Source organism: Herpailurus yagouaroundi, unplaced genomic scaffold, assembly GCF_014898765.1.
Source record: "Herpailurus yagouaroundi ecotype Mexico unplaced genomic scaffold, PumYag 199, whole genome shotgun sequence".
In the NCBI taxonomy this organism is placed as follows: domain Eukaryota; kingdom Metazoa; phylum Chordata; class Mammalia; order Carnivora; family Felidae; genus Herpailurus; species Herpailurus yagouaroundi.
Window position 1 is genome coordinate 5,351,551 of NW_024412430.1, and position 18,953 is coordinate 5,370,503.

The 18,953-nt window shown below is 42.5% G+C and overlaps 1 protein-coding gene and 1 pseudogene across 1 annotated transcript in view; both read right to left on the bottom strand.

Moving 5' to 3' along the window:
• Positions 1-18,953, bottom strand: part of PCSK5 (proprotein convertase subtilisin/kexin type 5) — a 471,153-nt gene that overhangs the window by 310,857 nt on the left and 141,343 nt on the right. The gene's annotated exons all lie outside the window — the stretch shown is intronic.
• Positions 4,999-5,163, bottom strand: LOC121013802 (uncharacterized; annotated as a pseudogene).

Genomic DNA, 18,953 nt, shown 5'->3' on the forward strand with positions numbered 1-18,953 from the left:
AAATAAAATAAAATAAAATAAAATAAAATAAAATAAAATAAAATAAAATAAAGGTGGCAAGGACCGCTTATTATTTGCCAGGTACTTAGCTTTACATGTTTAACTCGACCTCTCTAATAATCTCGCACACACTACGTGTACCTTTATCCACATAGGTAAGGAAACTGACATTCTTACGGGTTAAGTGACTGCACTCAGGTAATAGCCAGCTCTCTGCAGAAGATCATGAACCCAGATCTCCTGACACCAGGTCCTAGTGGTTCCAGAATGGTGAAAGCAGAGTATGTTTATGAGGAAACACGCATACATCCTCTGGCGTGCATATACTTAGCAGGGCGTGCATATACTTAGCAGGGCGGACCAAAATAACGACGACTTGAGCCTTTTCCTGAGCGGAAGGCTCTGCATTGGCATCTTTGAAGCTATCTGGATCACTGCCCACAGGTTATTTTCTTCAACAGGGCATCATAATTATTAGGTTCCCTAACTAAGCAAGTGAGAAAGATACTCACGGATGATCCTATCACTAATGAAATTACTGCGGGCTCAAGCATCCCTATCTTATCCAGAATTTTATATCTCCGCGTAAACATAAAATGCAAACAAACAATACAAGGCAAATCAAGCAAATCAATTGCCTAATGAACTTGCAAAAGACACAGGATTTTATATAATCAGTGAATTTCAGAACAGCTTTAATCACGCTGAAAGCTGTGTGGAAGAAGAATCCAGAAGAGGGAGATTTAGTAAAAATGGAACAAGGCTGGCAACGTGACAGTGGCTTTAAACGAGAATGATTTGTCAATAAAATGATTCCAAATGGCCCTTAGAAAAAAACTGGTAAAAATTTTTATAAACGGAGTCTGTTTATGGCTCCACTAAAATTCAAATTTCATAATATTACAGGAAAACTCCAACTTTAAACATGATTCATTTTTGTTTGATAGAAGAATGGCTATCGCTACATGTGCTGTTAGATAATAAACGACATGTATTTTCATCATTTTCGCTTTACTGTTTAAAATAAAACACCATTTTCACGATGCGTCACAAGACTCTGGCCGCAATTTAAGCAGATTCGTTCTTAATGTTTTCTCCCCCACCCCGTACCTACTCATCTCAGTAACGAGCCCGCCCCATACTGCTTCTCCACTGCGGGAAAGAGAATAAATGAACAGTAGGAGACCAAGGACCTTGCTCCCCTCTCTCGGGAGAGCAGAAGCAGCCACAGAGGTTACCGAGTCCCTGTCATCGCCGCTTTGGCTTGCGGTCTTGAACTCCAGTGTATATTCTGTACAGGTTCCTTTTCTACGCCCTAAATGCTTGTTTCTCGAGACACTGGAATGCAGAGGCTGTTGACAACAAAACAGTTATCCGTGTGATACTCCCCCATGAATACAACGTGATAATAGAAAATGTCAGGCCCTGGACCACATGCCCAGCGTCGGTACTGTTTCCCGTGAAGGGTTCCTGCGGTTTCGCAAGCCTAGGATAAGGATTGTATTTCCTTAGTTGACACATTACTTGCTTTGGCTAGGTGTGAGACCACACTTAGAGACGCAGGGGCAGCCCGTGGCTGGAAGCCATCATGTCTGGTTTTCTTTATTAAATTTAGACTCTGGGACGGAGCGGAGCTCCTTCTGAGGTCCCAGGAGAAGTGTGCTCACAGAACTGCCCTGGGTGACCTTTCGGGACTTCAGTCACATTCCTTCTCAATCTAGTATCTAAACATGTTAAGATAGAAAAGAAAACATCATGTGCTCACGTTATGAAGTTTCATGTTAGCATCCGGACTGATTCAACGTGTCAGGCTCCAAAAAACAAGACAGAGGAAAACAACCGTGTTGATACTCGAACGTTTCACGTGGAAGCCGTTGTAATAACACTCTTCACTATCTTCCTCATGGAATAGTTCCAGAAAATGTGGTAGTTCTAGGCAACAATGACTCGAAAATGGAGAGTCTCTCCAAAAATGGAGAGGCACTAACATGCCTCTCACGAGTGAGAATTTTGCAATTCGTCCCCCCCGCCTCCCCCCCCCCCCCCACACTCCCTGTATCAACAGATTATTTTTGTTCCTTTCAGGTCACAGATCACTGAGAACACCGAACTGTGTCCTTCCAACATTTTGACCACTTTTCCTGTTCGGTACCCATCACTGGAACAGCAGGTGGACAACCAGGAAGGAAATCAGAGGCCAGTTAAATCACCAAGAGGCAAGGAACTTCGTGAAGGGTGGAAAAGAGATTTAAATGGATCAGTCAGGAGAGGCACTACGAGGCATCGTATGTGTCTGATAACTGTCAGTCAACAGCTCAGACAATCATAAAATTGTGTCCTTTTCAAAGGGAGAAAAGCAAAATGACTTGGCAAACATTTTCTTTTCCTCTCCCTCTGCCACTTTAAAATGGAAGAATTCTGGATCCTTGCTGTTAACCAAATGGCATTTACAGCTCTCAGTTGGCATGGGGCAGCTGAGAATCTAAAATGAGGAATGCTTATTCCATTTCCATTTCCATGGAAACTAGTCACCAACTGGTGAAAACAAGGTAGATCGAATTTTTGAACAAGAATGTTGAAAAAAAAAATCACTCTTTTAAAACTTTTCTCTTGCATCAAGATGAAGAGCGTAGCTTAAGGTCAGGAACACACAGAGATGTCTGTGTGGATGAGCGATTCACCACCGGCTTATCGTTGCAACCCTTCCCATATCACAATAATTACTGCGTTCGCGCGTGGGTTTTTTTTTTTTTTTCTTTTTCTTTTTGGTTGCTCTTTGGAGGATGAATGGCCATAAATCCAATAAATAAATAACAGAATAAAATGTGACAATTAAATGAGTTTTTAAGGGCTGTTTATGAAGAAAAGCTTGGAGTAATCCAGTAAATCTAATAACGCCTTTCAAAATTTACAATCACGTTCCTCTTCTATGCTCTCTTAACAAATGCATGAGTCAGGAATATGGAGATTTACAGAGGATAAATGAACGAGTCAGTTTTCTTGGAGAGCTCTAGGAGTATTCCAATTTTTGAAACTCTACAATGAAAATCTGACTTTGAAAAGACCACTGATACAGCCAATTATAACACAGCAGAGGTGAGCTCCAGAGCTCTGAGGTCCACTTAATCTTTCCAGGAGAATTTCAGACCCCATGTCCCCCTCTGCCAAAAAAAAAAAAAAAAAAAGAACAGAAAAAGAAAAACAAGTCCAGCTACCACTCCTACGTTTGCACAGGTAGAATATAAATGTTCTAAATTGGGTGGAAATAATTTCCCCCAGACAAACAACAGGATGAAAAGTATCGATGATTCATTGGACTCACAGCTCTGTCACTGGTCATTCCTGATGACAAAAACCCTACATCAGCTGTAATGCCATTGGTTAGGACCTAGGTCAGTGGGGCGTACGGTATCCTGAACATTCAGAATACGTTACATGCAATTCTCACAGCAAACTCCAAGTAGCTAATTTTGTCTCCGTTTTATATGCAGAAGACCATTAGGTCACCCAGTGGCCAAAAGACTTGTTCGAAGCTGTTCCTACAATCACTTAGCCTTGTTTACCTGTATCAGACTTCCATGTTCATGATCGTCCTGCCCAGACACATTTCCCCATTTCTAGCTTGTAACCCCAATTAAAAAATATCACCATGTCTATTTCCAATCCCATGAATTCTGATCTCCTCATATTAGTAAAAGATAAGTATATGCAGGAATGCCTGACCTCAACCATTGCTCTGTTTTGAATATGCACAACTCATTTCTGATTATTACGATTCCGAAGTTTTAAGGTAAATTTTAGATCTGAAGTCGTTCTTTAAGTGGTTCAATTATTTCCAATTTGTTTCTTTCCTGCTTATGCTAATATTTAAGAGGTTTGATCTTCATTTTTAAGATCAATGTTACAGTTAATAAGAACACAATTATAATAAGACAAGTAGGGGTGTGTGTGTGTCTATCAGTCATGAGACAGAGAACAAGACTGATTTTCACTAAATTTCAAATCTCTCAAGGAATTATCTCAAAAGTCAGTAATTATTATGTGCACGGTCCATTTTTACCTTTTCAACCTAAAATTGTTTAGTGAAAACATTCTTTAAAGGTTATACAACTCGATTTACCTCCTTATTTCCAGAAAGACCTGCACATTATACGTGAAAGAAAATTAAACCCTAAATCAAAGTTTAATTAATTTACAATTTCCTTTCTGATAGCTAAGCATAAGAATCGGTTGATGTTAATGAACACAGCTCCAGGTAATTTGCACTACCTTTTCCCCTTGCAAACTGCACTCTGTTTTTCAGAGTCTAAACAGAAGCTTCTCGATGTTAGCTGTGGCAAATACTTGCAACAATTTTCAGTATAAAGAGAAGTGGTTTTTTTTTTTTTTCCTGTTACTGAGACAATTAGATATTTATAGTTATTTAAGACAAATAGAAAAAAAAAGTCAGGCCAATTTTCCATAAATAATAATTGGAATATTAGAATAAAAACATAGATGAGTTCATTTAAAATTTTGTATCTGACACTGGTTTTAGACATTTTATCCATAAAAGCTGATATTTTACATCTCATGGCCTGTTTGCCTTCCCTCTTTTCTTAAATGAAAAGGGGGGCAGTGATCCTGCCACGGGGCAGGGAGGTAGTGAGCTATACTCAGCTTCCATTTGGGTCACGTGAGTAATAACCCTAATGCATATCGAGATTACATCGCACAGAATGATGACCAAATGACCACATGCGGAGTGCTTACTCTATTCACCAGTCTCCCGTACAAATGAAGCATGCTATGTCCAGACAGTTGTAAAACGATTAGTTAAAACCAGTGTGTAAAGCAGTATGAGTTAAGGGGGTGAGGCTAAAAGACAGGGAACATCCTGTGGATTCTTCGCACACACCTCTAGAGCTTACGCATGGTCATAAAGAGTTTGAAGATGCAGGAAAAACATGTTCGGAGTTGAGTTTTAGATAAAAGAGAGGCTGTAGAGAAATAAAAAAAAAGAAATTTCTGGATTTTCCTTTTAACAAAAAAGGAAAGAAAAAAAAAGCAAGATGGCTAAACAAGAAGATGCCTTTTATCCCAAAGCTTGTAAGGAGCTCACTGATCCCAAGACACTTTCGGCCATTACAACACTTGATCTTAGCCAAAAGGCCGAGAAGCGATTACTTTCGGCCATTACAAACATTCTCTCAGTAATGACTACTGCCTTCCATCGGTCGTTTTCTAAGGTCAAGGTCAAATGCCACCACCTACCTCCAGGTGCCGACCTCCAGTGACAAACCCGCCAACCCATACTTACAGCCTGTGGGACTGGTTTTCCATGGTTTGTTCTGTTTTCTATAAATAGAACTTCTAACTTCAAATACACTCTTAGGAGAAATCCAACCATCCAAAATAGATTCTAATGCAGATTTTAAAAAGGGGAGTGACTTAGTTGAGGAACAGAGGGCTATACTCACCCCATACAGTCACCTGAGTGACACTTGGACAGCCTGAGAGATCCATTCACAGACTCTAGGGTTCCATGAAATACTTTTGGAAAACCAATGATCTCTAGTTCACATCCTTCCTACTGGTTTAACTGTTGTCCTGTATGAGTTACGTGACGCAGCAATGTTCAATTTCTACAGACTGTAACTATATCATCAGTTTGATTTTTAAGGAATAACCTGGGGCGCCTGGGTGGCTCAGTCGGTTAAGGATCCGACTTCCGCTCAGGTCATGAGCGCCCAGTTCTGGGTTTGAGCCCGCGTCAGGCTCTGTGCTGACAGCTCAGAACCTGAAGCCTGCTTTAAATTCTGTGTCTCTCTCTCTGTGCCTCCCCCGTTTGTGCGCTCGCTCGCTCTCTCAAAAATAAACATTAAAAAAAATATTAAAAAAAATAACCAAATCAAAATGTTATTCTTCTCGGAGGTGTTCAAAAAGTCTTTTCTGAATGAAACTATATGCCACGTAAGAGGAACTAAATTCTCATAAACTAACTACATTTATTTCCACGAATTAAAAGTGTCTTGTTTGGGGCGCCTGGGTGGCTCAGTCGGTTAAGCGTCCGACTTCAGCTCAGGTCACGATCTCGCGGTCCGAGAGTTCGAGCCCCGCGTCGGGCTCTGGGCTGATGGCTCGGAGCCTGGAGCCTGCTTCCGATTCTGTGTCTCCCTCTCTCTCTGCCCCTCCCCCGTTCATGCTCTGTCTCTCTCTGTCTCAAAAATAAATAAAACATCAAAAAAAAAATTTTTTTTTTAAAAATAAAAGTGTCTTGTTTATGAACTCTATATTCCAAAAATGGACATCTGGTATTGTGCTCCAAGTTAGAGTCTATTTTGTGATACAAAGCGCATGCGTTTGGAAGCCAGACTCACTTTGGTAAGTTATGGGAACCTGCCTCGAATTTTGTTTCCTTCTTCTGGAAAGAGGGGGGCAACAATAATGGGATTTAATTACAGCTCCTTTACTGTCACTGGCTGAGTTAGGCAGAAAAGTAGTTTATTAAAAGGATATTGAGAAGCTCAGGATTGTTAGGAACACAGAACAACCAAGATGGAGGGTCAGGATGAAGAAAAACACCACCACTCTGCTGAGAAAGAGAGAGGGACAGGGAGGAGAATCCAGGCAAGCGAGGGAGAGTTGACCTGGCCTTTAGGTCACTAGCCTGCGCAACTGCCACTGACTTAGAACCTAGATCCCATGACCTAGGCCCTAGACTAGAGCAACGGAGGCTGAGTGAGTTAACACCACCTGGCATTTTCAGCTGCTGTCCTAGAAAAAGTCTTTGCTCTCTCTCAAGACAGAAAATTCCTCACACACAGAGAATTCAGACACTGGGGCACCGAAACAATGACCTGCTACCTCTCTGACATGAGCTTTTACAGATCACGTGAGAATATGTGTAGAAATGCTTTGCGAGCTGTAAAGTTCTAGATAAGTAACTATTCTGAGTAGGTGGCTCTATCTGTATTTGAGACAGTGAGGTCTGAGATGACGTGGAAGGATTCATGCCAGTCAAGGGAACCAGAAAACCTGCTCTTTTTTTTCTCATTCTCTCACGGAAAACATATAGTGACCCCGCTGAACTCGATTTAGACCTGCTGAATTTCTAGCTCAAGGCAAAACCGGTCAAGGGCTTCTGGGGAGACAAAGCTGTTCTCTGCTTCCCCACCCAAATCGTGTACCAAGCTTCTCAAACCTATAGAACTGCTTGCAGGAAGTCAAATAAGCAGGTTGTTTTATAATAATAAATGTAAAACCGTGATGGTGATATAACAATAACGTCTCAAGTATGAACCACATGTAGTATTGACCCATGTATCTGCATAGGCAGAGTTTTATAGGGTATTGCTCAAAACATTCTCTCAGTGTATGAAAGGATTATTCAATTTTATCAAACAACTAACTCATCTAGCAAGCAGTTACTTGGACCTCTCTCCCCATCCACATTCTCCTGGTTCACTCCAAATACACGTCTTGGAAATCTAAGTGTTATATTCGCGTAGATTTCAGAAACCCATAAACCTTGGTGGAAAAACAGGTGAATTTAATATATGGGTACCATCCTTAACAACATTTACTTTCTTTGCAAAGAAGAAATCTCTCCCCAATTAAAGATAAAACAAACCAAAACAAAACCAGAGAGAAGTCATGAGTATTTTCTTTCAACCGGGATGGATTAAACACGAGTTAGTATTCCCCATAACTAAAATAAGCTTTACAACGGGGATTCTAATCGAAGCCCCTAGAAACACAAGGAGGAAGTTGGAGGACGGTAAATAGAATCAACTGATGTAGAACAGTATGCACGATTCCAAAACATGAAAGAACGAGCATCCGCATAATTTGCGGATGGCTTGTTCTCATAGTGCCTTTGGGCTCCAGAGATTTCAACCCGCTTAAATGAACACTCCTACAAATACACCGGGGAGGGGGGGACTTGTTCCATACTTCCGTGCCGCGGAACATGGTGCCACCATGAGAATGCCACCAGTGTTACTCCCCATAGAGGGCTGATGATTTGATATAAATTCAACTCCTAGAAGAGGTAAGCCACGGTTGCTGGGGCATCTCTGTAGGGGGAAATACTAGACTCACCCCCACAGGGACCTCTACTGCCCTGAGAATGGTAAGCCTCCAAGTGTGGAGGAGAAGGTGAATGCACGGTTAGCAGAGCTGCTGCTGGGACTGGCACCTCGCTTGAGGACCCCATTTGCCTCGGTTTGAATCCAGTTTCAACGAAGCCAAGGCCTCCAATCCTTTGATCCTCTCAACTCAAACCCCAGCTCCTTCTCAGAGGCGCCACCGCCCCCCCACTCCCGCCCCCTATATATTTGCCACTCCTTTTAAAAGCCTTAAAGGGACGTTGTCATTCCTTGAGGAAGAAAAATAAAGAAGTTTGATGAAAGAGCTTGATGTCCAAGAAAATGAGCAAGGGTTGCAATCACAACCGCTGAACAGCGTAAGTTCTAGTCAGATCACCCAGCACCAACTATGGAAACGGGTGCCAAGACTGGGGGCCGTCGCTGGAGGCAGATGTGTGCCTTGTTCTCCGGCGACATCACGCTGGCGCCTATGGGAAGACCCAGGTATTGGACGGTGAAAAACGAAAGGGATCTGTGACAACCTGATACAGGTGGGGCTGCAGGGTGGGGAAAAAAAATGAGTCAATATTGGGTGATCAGGACAGGCGTGGGAGGGGGTGTGCCTCTGTGAAGAGAACCCCAGAAGGAGGAAAACCAACCAAGAGCACAAAGGTCATACAAAATCTTTAGCAGTCAGCTCGTCTCAGCCCAGGGTGTCACCACAAGGTATTTCATCTGCCATCCATGCAAATTCCAATGCATTTACTAGCATATGTAAATTACATGCAGATGGCATGGGGATATCTAAAAATAGAAAGAGGTAAACTCTCCTAACAAAGGTCAGTCTTTTTTAAAATTCATGAGACGGCAGCTTGTGAGGAGTACGTGCTGCGGAGAAAGTGAGGATTCAGGGGAATTTGCTGGAGAATCTCGAGGAGTCGACTGTTCTTCGCAACTCCTTCAAGCTATTGTCGGTGCAAAATATCGCTCCACAATTCCCCAAAGCAGGACACATCCTCAAGACCCCACCCCACACCTTCCTAGAGTAGGAGAAGGCTTCTGATGTCCTTCCGCTGAGTCTTTCCCTCCTACAGAGGATCTTGCACAGCCCCCGTTTCCAGAGTGCTCTCAAGGGCTGTCATTTAAGCACAAAAACAGTGGGAAAGTGCCTGCTACTCATGTGATTCCAACCTCAAAGAGTCCATATCTCCATACAGAGAAATGTGAAAACGAACTACCTGCCCTCTGTGAATCAGACTAAAACTTGACCTTATTTCTTTTTTTTTTTTTTTAATTTTTTTTTTTTTAACGTTTATTTATTTTTTTTGGGACAGAGAGAGACAGAGCTTGAACGGGGGAGGGGCAGAGAGAGAGGGAGACACAGAATCGGAAACAGGCTCCAGGCTCTGAGCCATCAGCCCAGAGCCCGATGCGGGGCTCGAACTCACGGACCGCGAGATCGTGACCTGGCTGAAGTCGGACGCTTAACCGACTGCGCCACCCAGGCGCCCCTTGACCTTATTTCTTAATTACTACCACCTTAATAATATTAGTAACAGCCATACCGTTGACAATTTTATGTAGTTTCCCCAACCATTTATTTATACTGTAATCACCTAGTTCTCATTCAATTTTCTTTTAAAGATGTTAATATACACTAGAACTGTTCGGGAACAGAGACCCATGCTCCGGTCTTTCCCATACCAACCACTGATGGGACCATATCCGGACGCCTTCCTTTTCTTTTTCTTTTCCTCCCTCTCTCCTTCCCTCCCTCCCTTCTCTTTCTTTTTTCTTCCTTTCTCTCCCTCTCCCTTTCTTTCCTTCCATCCTGTTTTATAATGACAAAGCTTTCCTAGTCATGTTTCTGCCCTTGGGTCTCTTCAAGCGATGGTGGTTGAGTCCCTTGCTAGAGCAAACTCTGAATAAATCAGCCCTAGACTCATTGGGGTGGCCTTCATTTATTTCCACAAAACAAATACCAGTGGGAAGTCAGACCTATACAATAAATTTCTGTAATACACGATCTTAGTTATTTGTCCAAAAATCACACGTGCACAAGGCATTGGCGGCCTTTATGGACCAATCCCCTCCCTGAGGAGAAACAGAGTTCTGAGTACCAGCTCTTGGTACAGCCCAGCCAGCTACTGAGTATTTACTGACCACAGCGGCACAGCATTTTGATCATTCCAGCTTTCCCAAGGTAGTAGAAGTTACTGAAGCATGTGCTCGACACAGGAATTAATTTCTCCTCTACTTGACCACAGATTAATTTGGCTACGCAGGTAAATAGGTGCGGGGGGAATCAGTGAGCTCAAATTCTGACTGCCGCTCGGTGACATTCGACATTTTACCCCACCTCTCTAGACTTTCGGAATGTGGGTTGACGTGTAACAGTGAATGAGAAAGCATACAGATGTGTTAACCTTACTAGCAGCTGCTTACGTCATATTCAACTACAGCAAGGAGCAAGCCCAGAGACTTCTAGTTCTTTGGCTAAGTCAGTCAGGGACATTGAGATACCTGTGTGACAAGGGAGGTTCCAACAAAGATGCTTCTCCCAGGCCACAGACACAGTGAACAACAAGGCTGGGGCTGGTATACAGGTCTCATCCAAATCCATCCAATTCTTGTTTTCTCACTACATCACCTTGCCTTCTTTGGTGACCTATTTTATGAGAACTAATCAAACATATTCTGATATAAAAGACCTATTTTCTGCCTCTCCACCTTTGGCTGAGGATCGTAACTGAAATGCACACTTACTGGGGTGCCTGGGTGGCCCAGTCCGTTAAGCAGCCCAGGTCATGATCTCACAGTTTGCGGGTCCGAGCCCCCGCGTTGGGCTCTGTGCTGACGGCTCGGAGCCTGGAGCCTGCTTTGGATTCTGTGTCTCCCCCTCTCTCTGCCCCTCCTCTACTCACACTCTCTCTCTGTCTCTCAAAAATAAATAAATGTTAAAAATAATTTTAAAAAAAGAAATGCGTACCTCCTACTGATACGAAACACACAGAATTATTTAAGTCCACTGGAGCAACAGGTGTCCACTGTCATTCACTGAATTGCCACAACACAAAAATTATGACGTCCCTTTTAGTTAGGAAAGAAAAAAAAAATTCTAACTTTAGTCCCTTAACTTAGAAGGCACTGGATTTGAATACGACGACAACCAATATCGACATCGTATCTTGTCAACTGTTAAAATGAACAATTAGCCAGTTTGTAGTTTGATTATACTGTCAGCCTGTTCTTTCTTCTAAGTATCTGCACAGGGAGTGAGAAAAACAAAACAAGGTGTCTTTTTCTCCCCAGTCTGCCTTCTTTTTCAGCATCTGACATGAGTACCCACTGGCTGAATGCACTCGAAAGGTCTTGAATGCCTTCTCGGCTCCGCAACAATGCACGGCTCACACTGACCTCTCAAGTCCCTGACCTTCGTGCTCTAAATTTTACGTATTTCAGGATATAAAGAAACAAGAGAAAATAGAAGGATCCAAGGTGGAGGTTAGAGGAGCAGATGAAAAGAGAAAGATAAATAAATATACCTGTCTGGAAACCTTGCTCAAATGCTTAATCCATTATTTAAAAAGGATACTTATCTTTCCCTTCCTGCAATTCCATCTGCTTTAGAGGCCTCAGGAATTTGTGAGTTTGTTTTTTAAATAAGAAATTTAAATTGAAGCAACTATCAATTATTCATGTTAATAGTGCACTGGGTTCGCATAAATTATACCCAAACCTCATTTTAACCTATAGCATCCATCAGACCCTTTATTGACACTGTTACTGAGAGCCCCAAGAGACAATGCCCCCAAATCCTGGAGGAGAACACCCTGAAATTGACAAAGAACAGAGGGGTCTGAAGACTGCATTATCATGATTATAATCCCCCGAACCATGAACACGTTGTTTTATAAAAATTAATATTTATACTTCAAATGACAGGTATATAAGGATTCTAGATTAGGTAACTATTTTTTGTATTTATTCAGTTCTCATTAAAGAATAAACAGCCATTTCCACAACTCCTATGAACCCAGTTGTTTTCTTTCTTGGAAGTGTCTGAACCTTTTTTCACGTACTCTACCAAAGTTACCAGGCTAAAAAACTAACAGGCCTGTGTCAGTCAGGGCCAATCAGGAAACAGCGGATTCTTTTACACTGGGTAACGTGAGAAAATTTATTCAAGGGACTTACATAAGGATGCGGGCAGGGTTTGGGGAAACCGACAGGGAATAGGGTGGTGTTCTAAACTAGCCACGTTGGAAAAACCCTGGAACCGTGGGGGAAGGAGTGGTTATCGATGCCCACAAAGGAGAGCCCTTAGGAGGCAAGACTTAGGGCCACCTGACTGGAGTTATGATCTTCCGATACACGGTTAGTTGCCAATGGTTCAGTAAGGAGGGGGGCAGAGAATAAATACTCCTCCTTCTCCACCCTTCTGTATCCTAGTGATCTCCTGCTTGAGTCTTCCATTGACCAAACCCAATGGGAAGCCGGAGGGCAAGGGGGTCCATTAACACAGTCCTTACAGGTCAGCTTTCTCGGGTACACAGCAGGCAGGAGGGCCAAAAAAAAAAAAAAAAAAGTAACCAGCACAAAATTCTAGTATATATAGCACTTTTTAAATAGTTATTATTTTGCCATATATTTTGCTAATTCATCTATATGAGTGATCAAGGTTGATACTCTTCTAATTACTGTAAGACCAAACAAACATTTTATAACCCAAACTAAACTGGAAATTATCGTCTCAGTATCTGTTCTCTCCCTATTCTCTGCCTTGGTAAATGTGACCCTGTCAACCACAGGAAGGGTTTTATAAAAGAAATAAATTCACAGGCACCGTGAAAAACTCACAGGAGGGTATCCGGCTCAGATGACAGCGGTGAGAGAAGACATCACAGGGAAGTCACAGCAGATGAAGGGGAAAGGTGGATCGTGCAGGTGCTGACCGTGGAAGGTTGTATAGGTGCAGCACGTTAAGAGAGCTCCACAAGTCTTGCGGGCTGATAAATACAATGAAGGAGGAGTGGACACACAGGGCAGAGCAGGCTTAATAGTGAGGGAGGAGTAGGGGACAAAGCATCTTGTAGTTTTTTGTTTTTTGTTTTATTTTTTTTTTCAACGTTTATTTATTTTTGCGACAGAGAGAGACAGAGCATGAACGGGGGAGGGGCAGAGAGAGAGGGAGACACAGAATCGGAAACAGGCTCCAGGCTCTGAGCCATCAGCCCAGAGCCTGACGCGGGGCTCGAACCCACGGACCGCGAGATCGTGACCTGGCTGAAGTCGGACGCTTAACCCACTGCGCCACCCAGGCGCCCCGCATCTTGTAGTTTTAACAAAATGTCAAAACATTAAAGGACGTTCCTATTTTGGTTCAGAAATAGTCCCTGGGTAGCAGGATGGGGGTAAGACTGGAGATGGGGAAGCCATTTTGGAGATTTTACAAGGACGCAGGTGAGAGAAGGGACAGACCAACGGAAGGCTAGAGGGGAGGCATGGATGGGTTGGGGGTGTAAGTCTTGGCTGAGCTATTAAAGAGGAGGACTATCATGCTGAGGAAGGCAGGGCTTGTGACCAAGGGCCAGTGAGGGAAGAGAGAGGGATGGCTGGCTTCCGGGCTGAGAAGGGCTTTGTCCTGTTGTATTCTAACTCTGCGTGAGGGCCCAGACCCCGGCCACTTCCCAGAATCTAGAAGATGGTCAAAAATGTGACTTATCTTAATGTATTGTATCGTGAACCCAACGCGATAGAAACGGATTTTCTAAAATATTTGTTGTATGTTCTTTCATGCACATAGAATCCGTACCTGCATATGAAAAGTGTCAGACATTTTTCATAATTGTCTGTTCTATATACATTAAGAACATGTACAACTATAGCACACACAATTGCAGTCAACGCCAAGTAAATTCATTTGATAACCACTGTTTAAGTAATTCCTACATAGTATATTATAGTGCCATTTTCCAATAGGATTAGAGGAAAACTGTTGGAAGTATTTGGAAAAACAAACTGGCCTCTGATACTGGCCCTACTTTTCTTTGGTAGGTTTATTTCTGACCTATTTAGCTTTATGATAATTTTATCTGAGCTTCTTTGGCTAAATCCGGGGTATAAAGAAATAAGGCTTCTATAAAAATGTCTGTCCGGGTCCTCCGCCTATTTTTTAATTGGATTAGTTGGGGGGGTTTGTTTTGGCGTTGAGTTGGAGAAGTTCTTTATATTTTTTTGGATACTAACCCCTTACTGGATATGTCATTTGCAAATAGCCTCTCCCATTAAGTAGGCTTTTTGCTTTGTTGATGGTTTACTTTGCTCTGCAAAAGCTTTTTATTTTGGTAGAGGCAGACCCAATAGTTTAATTTTGCTTTTGTTTCCCTTGCCTTAGGAGACATATCTAGAATAATGCTGCTATGGCCAATGTCAAAGAAATTATGGTCTATTTTTGTCTAGGAGTTTTATGGTTTCAAGTCTCACATTTAGGTCCATTTTGAGTTTATCTTTGTGCATGGTGTAAGACAGTGGTCCCGTTCCATTCTTTTGCACGTAGTAGCTGGTCCAGTTTTCCCAGCACCATTTGTTGAAGAGAATGTCTTTTTCCCACTGTCTATTCTTGCTTCCTTTGTCATAGGTTAATTGACCGTAAAAGTGTGGGTTTATTTCTGGGGTCCCTATTCTCTCCCATTGATCTATGTGTCTATTTTTGTTCCGATGCTATAGTGTTTTGATGACTACAGTTTTGGAGGATATCATGAAATCTGGGATTGTGATACTTTCAGCTTTTTTTTTTTTTTTCCCCAAGATTGCTTTGGCTATTTGGGGTTTTTTGTGGCTCCATAAAAATTTTAGGATTATTTGTTGTAGTTCCGTGGAAAATGTTGGTATTTTGATAGGGATCGCATTAAATCTGTAGATTTCTTTGAGAAGACACACATATGGCCAAAAGACACATGAAATGAGGCTCACCATCACTCACCATTGGGGAAATACAAATTAAAACCATAATCAAATATCACTTTATATAGGGTCAGAATGGCTACAATCAAAAAGACAAGAAATAACAAGTGTTGATGAGGACGTGGAGAAAAAGGAACCCTTGTGCACTAGTGACGGAAATACCAACTGGTATAGCCACTGCGGAATATAGTACAGAGGTTCCTCCAAAAGTTAAAAACAGAATTACCCTATGATCCAATAACTGCACTACTGGGTATCTACCCAAAGACAATGAAGACGCTAATTCAAAAAGATACATGCGGGGCGCCTGGGTGGCGCAGTCGGTTGAGCGTCCGACTTCAGCCAGGTCACGATCTCGCGGTCCGGGAGTTCGAGCCCCGCATCGGGCTCTGGGCTGATGGCTCAGAGCCTGGAGCCTGTTTCCGATTCTGTGTCTCCCTCTCTCTCTGCCCCTCCCCCGTTCATGCTCTGTCTCTCTCTGTCCCAAAAATAAATAAACGTTGAAAAAAAAAAAAAAAGATACATGCTTCTCTACGTTTATTGAAGTGTTATTTACAATAACTAAGATATGGAAGTGACTTACACGTCCACTGACAGATGAATGGACAAAGAGGACATCACACATGCACACACACGCGCGCACACACACACACACACACACACACACAGTGGAATATCATTCAGCCACAAAAAAGAATGAAATCTTACTACTTGCCACAACGTAGATGAACTAAGAGAGTATTAAGCTAAGTGAAATAAGCCTGACAGACCAAGACAAATACCACAGGATTTCACTTGTGTGGAATTTAAGAAACAAAAGAGCAAAGGGGAAAAAAAAGAGACAAACAAAACAACCAGACTCGTAAATACAGAGTGCAAACTGGTGATTACCAAAGGGGAGGTGGGTAGGCAATGAGCGAAATGGATAAGGGGAATGAAGAGGACACTTCTATTGATGAGCGCTGAGAAACGTATAGAATTGCTGCGCCGTTATATTGTGCACTGAAACTAATATAACACTGCATGTTAATTATACTTGAATAAAAAAATTAAAACAAATAAGGCTTCTACCTGTCAAGGTTGTAGATCTGAAGATAAGGCCAAGTATCTAAAGAGGTTTTTTTTTTTTCCCCCTCTAGAATTGAGTTAAAGTATTTTCTGCATAGGTAGAAAATGCTGACTCATTGGCTTTGCTCTGGAGTACTATTTGCTGACCACAGTCCTCATCTGTGGGCATGAGAAAGAGAAGGCCACACACAACTTTGGTTTCTACAACATGGTGGCATTCTTAAAACCGGAAGCGATATGTGAAGGGAGACTGAAGAACGAGAAAAACTGTGCTTCATCCACCCTTAAATCTTCCTGAAAATCGAGGTAAGAAAGGAAGATGAAAAATTCATTCCTTTCGACAAATGAGTCTTTAACCTACGGAGTGGTTCATTTTGAAAAGGAATTCGATTCTGGGCCCACGTATCACACATTCAAGATAAAATGTGTGCTCTCACCTCCCACTAAATACGTTGCTATGACTTTTAAATGGAGAGAACATTTAACAAGAGGCAAACCAGGGAAGGGGAGATCTAACTCAGACATCAATAATTCATTTATCAGAAATAGGAGTAGCGGTATGAAATGCCAGGAGACTCTTTCATTCGCAGGGAGGCATTTCTATTTTAAGCCTAGAACAACGCAGTCACCTGTATTCAGCAAGCCAATACAAATGGAGGCAAACCTGAACGGGAGGACACATTTTGTGGTCTCCTCGAGTACGGCTATTGCTATAGCACCGGTTACGGGGGATGTGAAAAAGTGACAAAAAAGGAATCTTTACAACTTTTGTACTTCAGAGGTGATTTCCGTCACCCCAAAGCGTCAGCACTAGACATGTAACCGTGTCAGTCTAACAGAGATGATTGGCATGGAGTTTTGAGGGTGCAATCTCTTGGAGTCCTAAAACCCATCAGGCATTAGAGCTTCGTAAGTCCTCTGCTAATTAAACCCGTTGGTGAGCTGCCCAAATTATTTCATCCTCATATCCCCCAAGCATTTAGCCCAGAGCCATTCACCAAGTAGGGTCTCGGTGAATACCTGATGGGTGAATGAACAAATGCGGCTAAGTATGAAATAATTCCAGATACATACTGGTCAGACCATATAAAGAGGAGATATTCGCATATCGTGGCCCTCAACTATTGCTTTCTGATGACGATTAGAAATTCCTCCCCTTCACTATCATACAGCAAATTCAAAGATTCATGCTCTGCTGAAGGAGATGGGGAAACGGAACTGAAGAAAAGCAGATTTACTGTAGACCGAAGGAGCCACAGCCCTCAGCACCTAAAGCCACAGAGAAACCTACCGAAACTTCTAACCCTGGAAATAAACGAAGACCTCCAAGTATTAGATTAAATTAGAAATGTTCATATGCACATATCTGTTGAGCAGATTGTAATTTTTAATTGATTATTTTTTTAATGTTTATTTACTTTTGAGAGAGCGAGAGAGAGACAGAGTGGGAGTAGGGGAGGGGCAGAGAGAGAAGGAGACACAGACTCAGAAGCAGGCTCCAGGCTCCAAGCCATCAGCACAGAGCCCGACGCGAGGCTCGAACTCACAGACCACGAGATCATGACCTGAGCCGAAGTCGGACGCTTAACCGACTGAGCCACCCAGGCGCCCCTTTAATTGATTACTTATCAAGAAGCAGATATAGGAAGAGAGCACACAATTATAATAACGACTATAATTATCTAGCACCTAATATGTAGTCAGTTTTATTATGCTTGGTGTTTTACATGTTTTACTATTCGTTAGAAGCATTATTATGATTTTAGAGATTAAAAAAAAGCACTAAAGCTCAGAGTAGTTAGGGCTAAAGATTATGAAGCTAATTCAGGAGAACCAAGGGTAACTGTCAGCTCTTCTAAACTATAAACCTGCTGCTAATTTCCTGATGCCAAGTGACTTCCATTCAAACAGAATTATCCAGCTACAGATCCATGCTTAAAGACAGATCCATCAATCACATCTATAATTACGGTCTAATGAGCAGAGAGGATATCTTAACCCCAAATGCCTGACGACACGCTTGTGTTTGGCCAAAAAGAAAATCAGGCGGCTGAGAGAAGGGAGGGGGACATCTGAGGCCCCAGGTCACTCTCAGAAAACAAAGGGAGGGGACGCTGGGGCGGTGTCCCTCTGTAAGTGCCCTGTTTCACTGTCAAGACCACAGATGTAAGCACACGTCTAGAACAATGCCCGTGCGCGCCAATAGCTAAACCCACGCTGCACTCAACGAACCACGGACGGTACTTCGAATGGGTCAAAACAGGACACGCTAAAATCTGCCAGAGTGAGAGGACCCTGGCCATGCTTCTTAAAAAAAACAGGCCTTGGGGCGAGCCAAGTTTGAAAGGAAGTCTCGCAAAAGATATGGTTTTCACAAGGCAGCCCGTGAAAAGCCCTCAAAGCCAATACTCAAAGAACCGTCTGTGTTAACGACAGACTCCGTGGTCGGTGACGTTGGCCGCATGTCAGACACACCCTCTGAGAACAGTCACCGTCACCACGAGGGTTTCAGTGCAGAAAATCACCACATGTAGATTCAAATAAGACCGTCGAGGGAACAAAACACGTTTGGCTTCTACCTATCGCCCCTCTTGTCCCTCGACATCCTGCACAAATACACTCCGGGTGTGAACATGATCTAGTCTTGCCTGTGTATTTCCTGTTTCTCTTTGCTCTGCACACATGTTGACGGGATAAATTAAGCCAACGGATATAGTATAGTAGGATTCCCCTACGTGCTTGCCTTGAAAACCCAAATTTCTTCCAATAATGCCACTAACATATGAGACAACAATTTAAGGATACTGTGAAATTTGCACGTGTCAACGCACAATTTTGCCCCAGAAACTC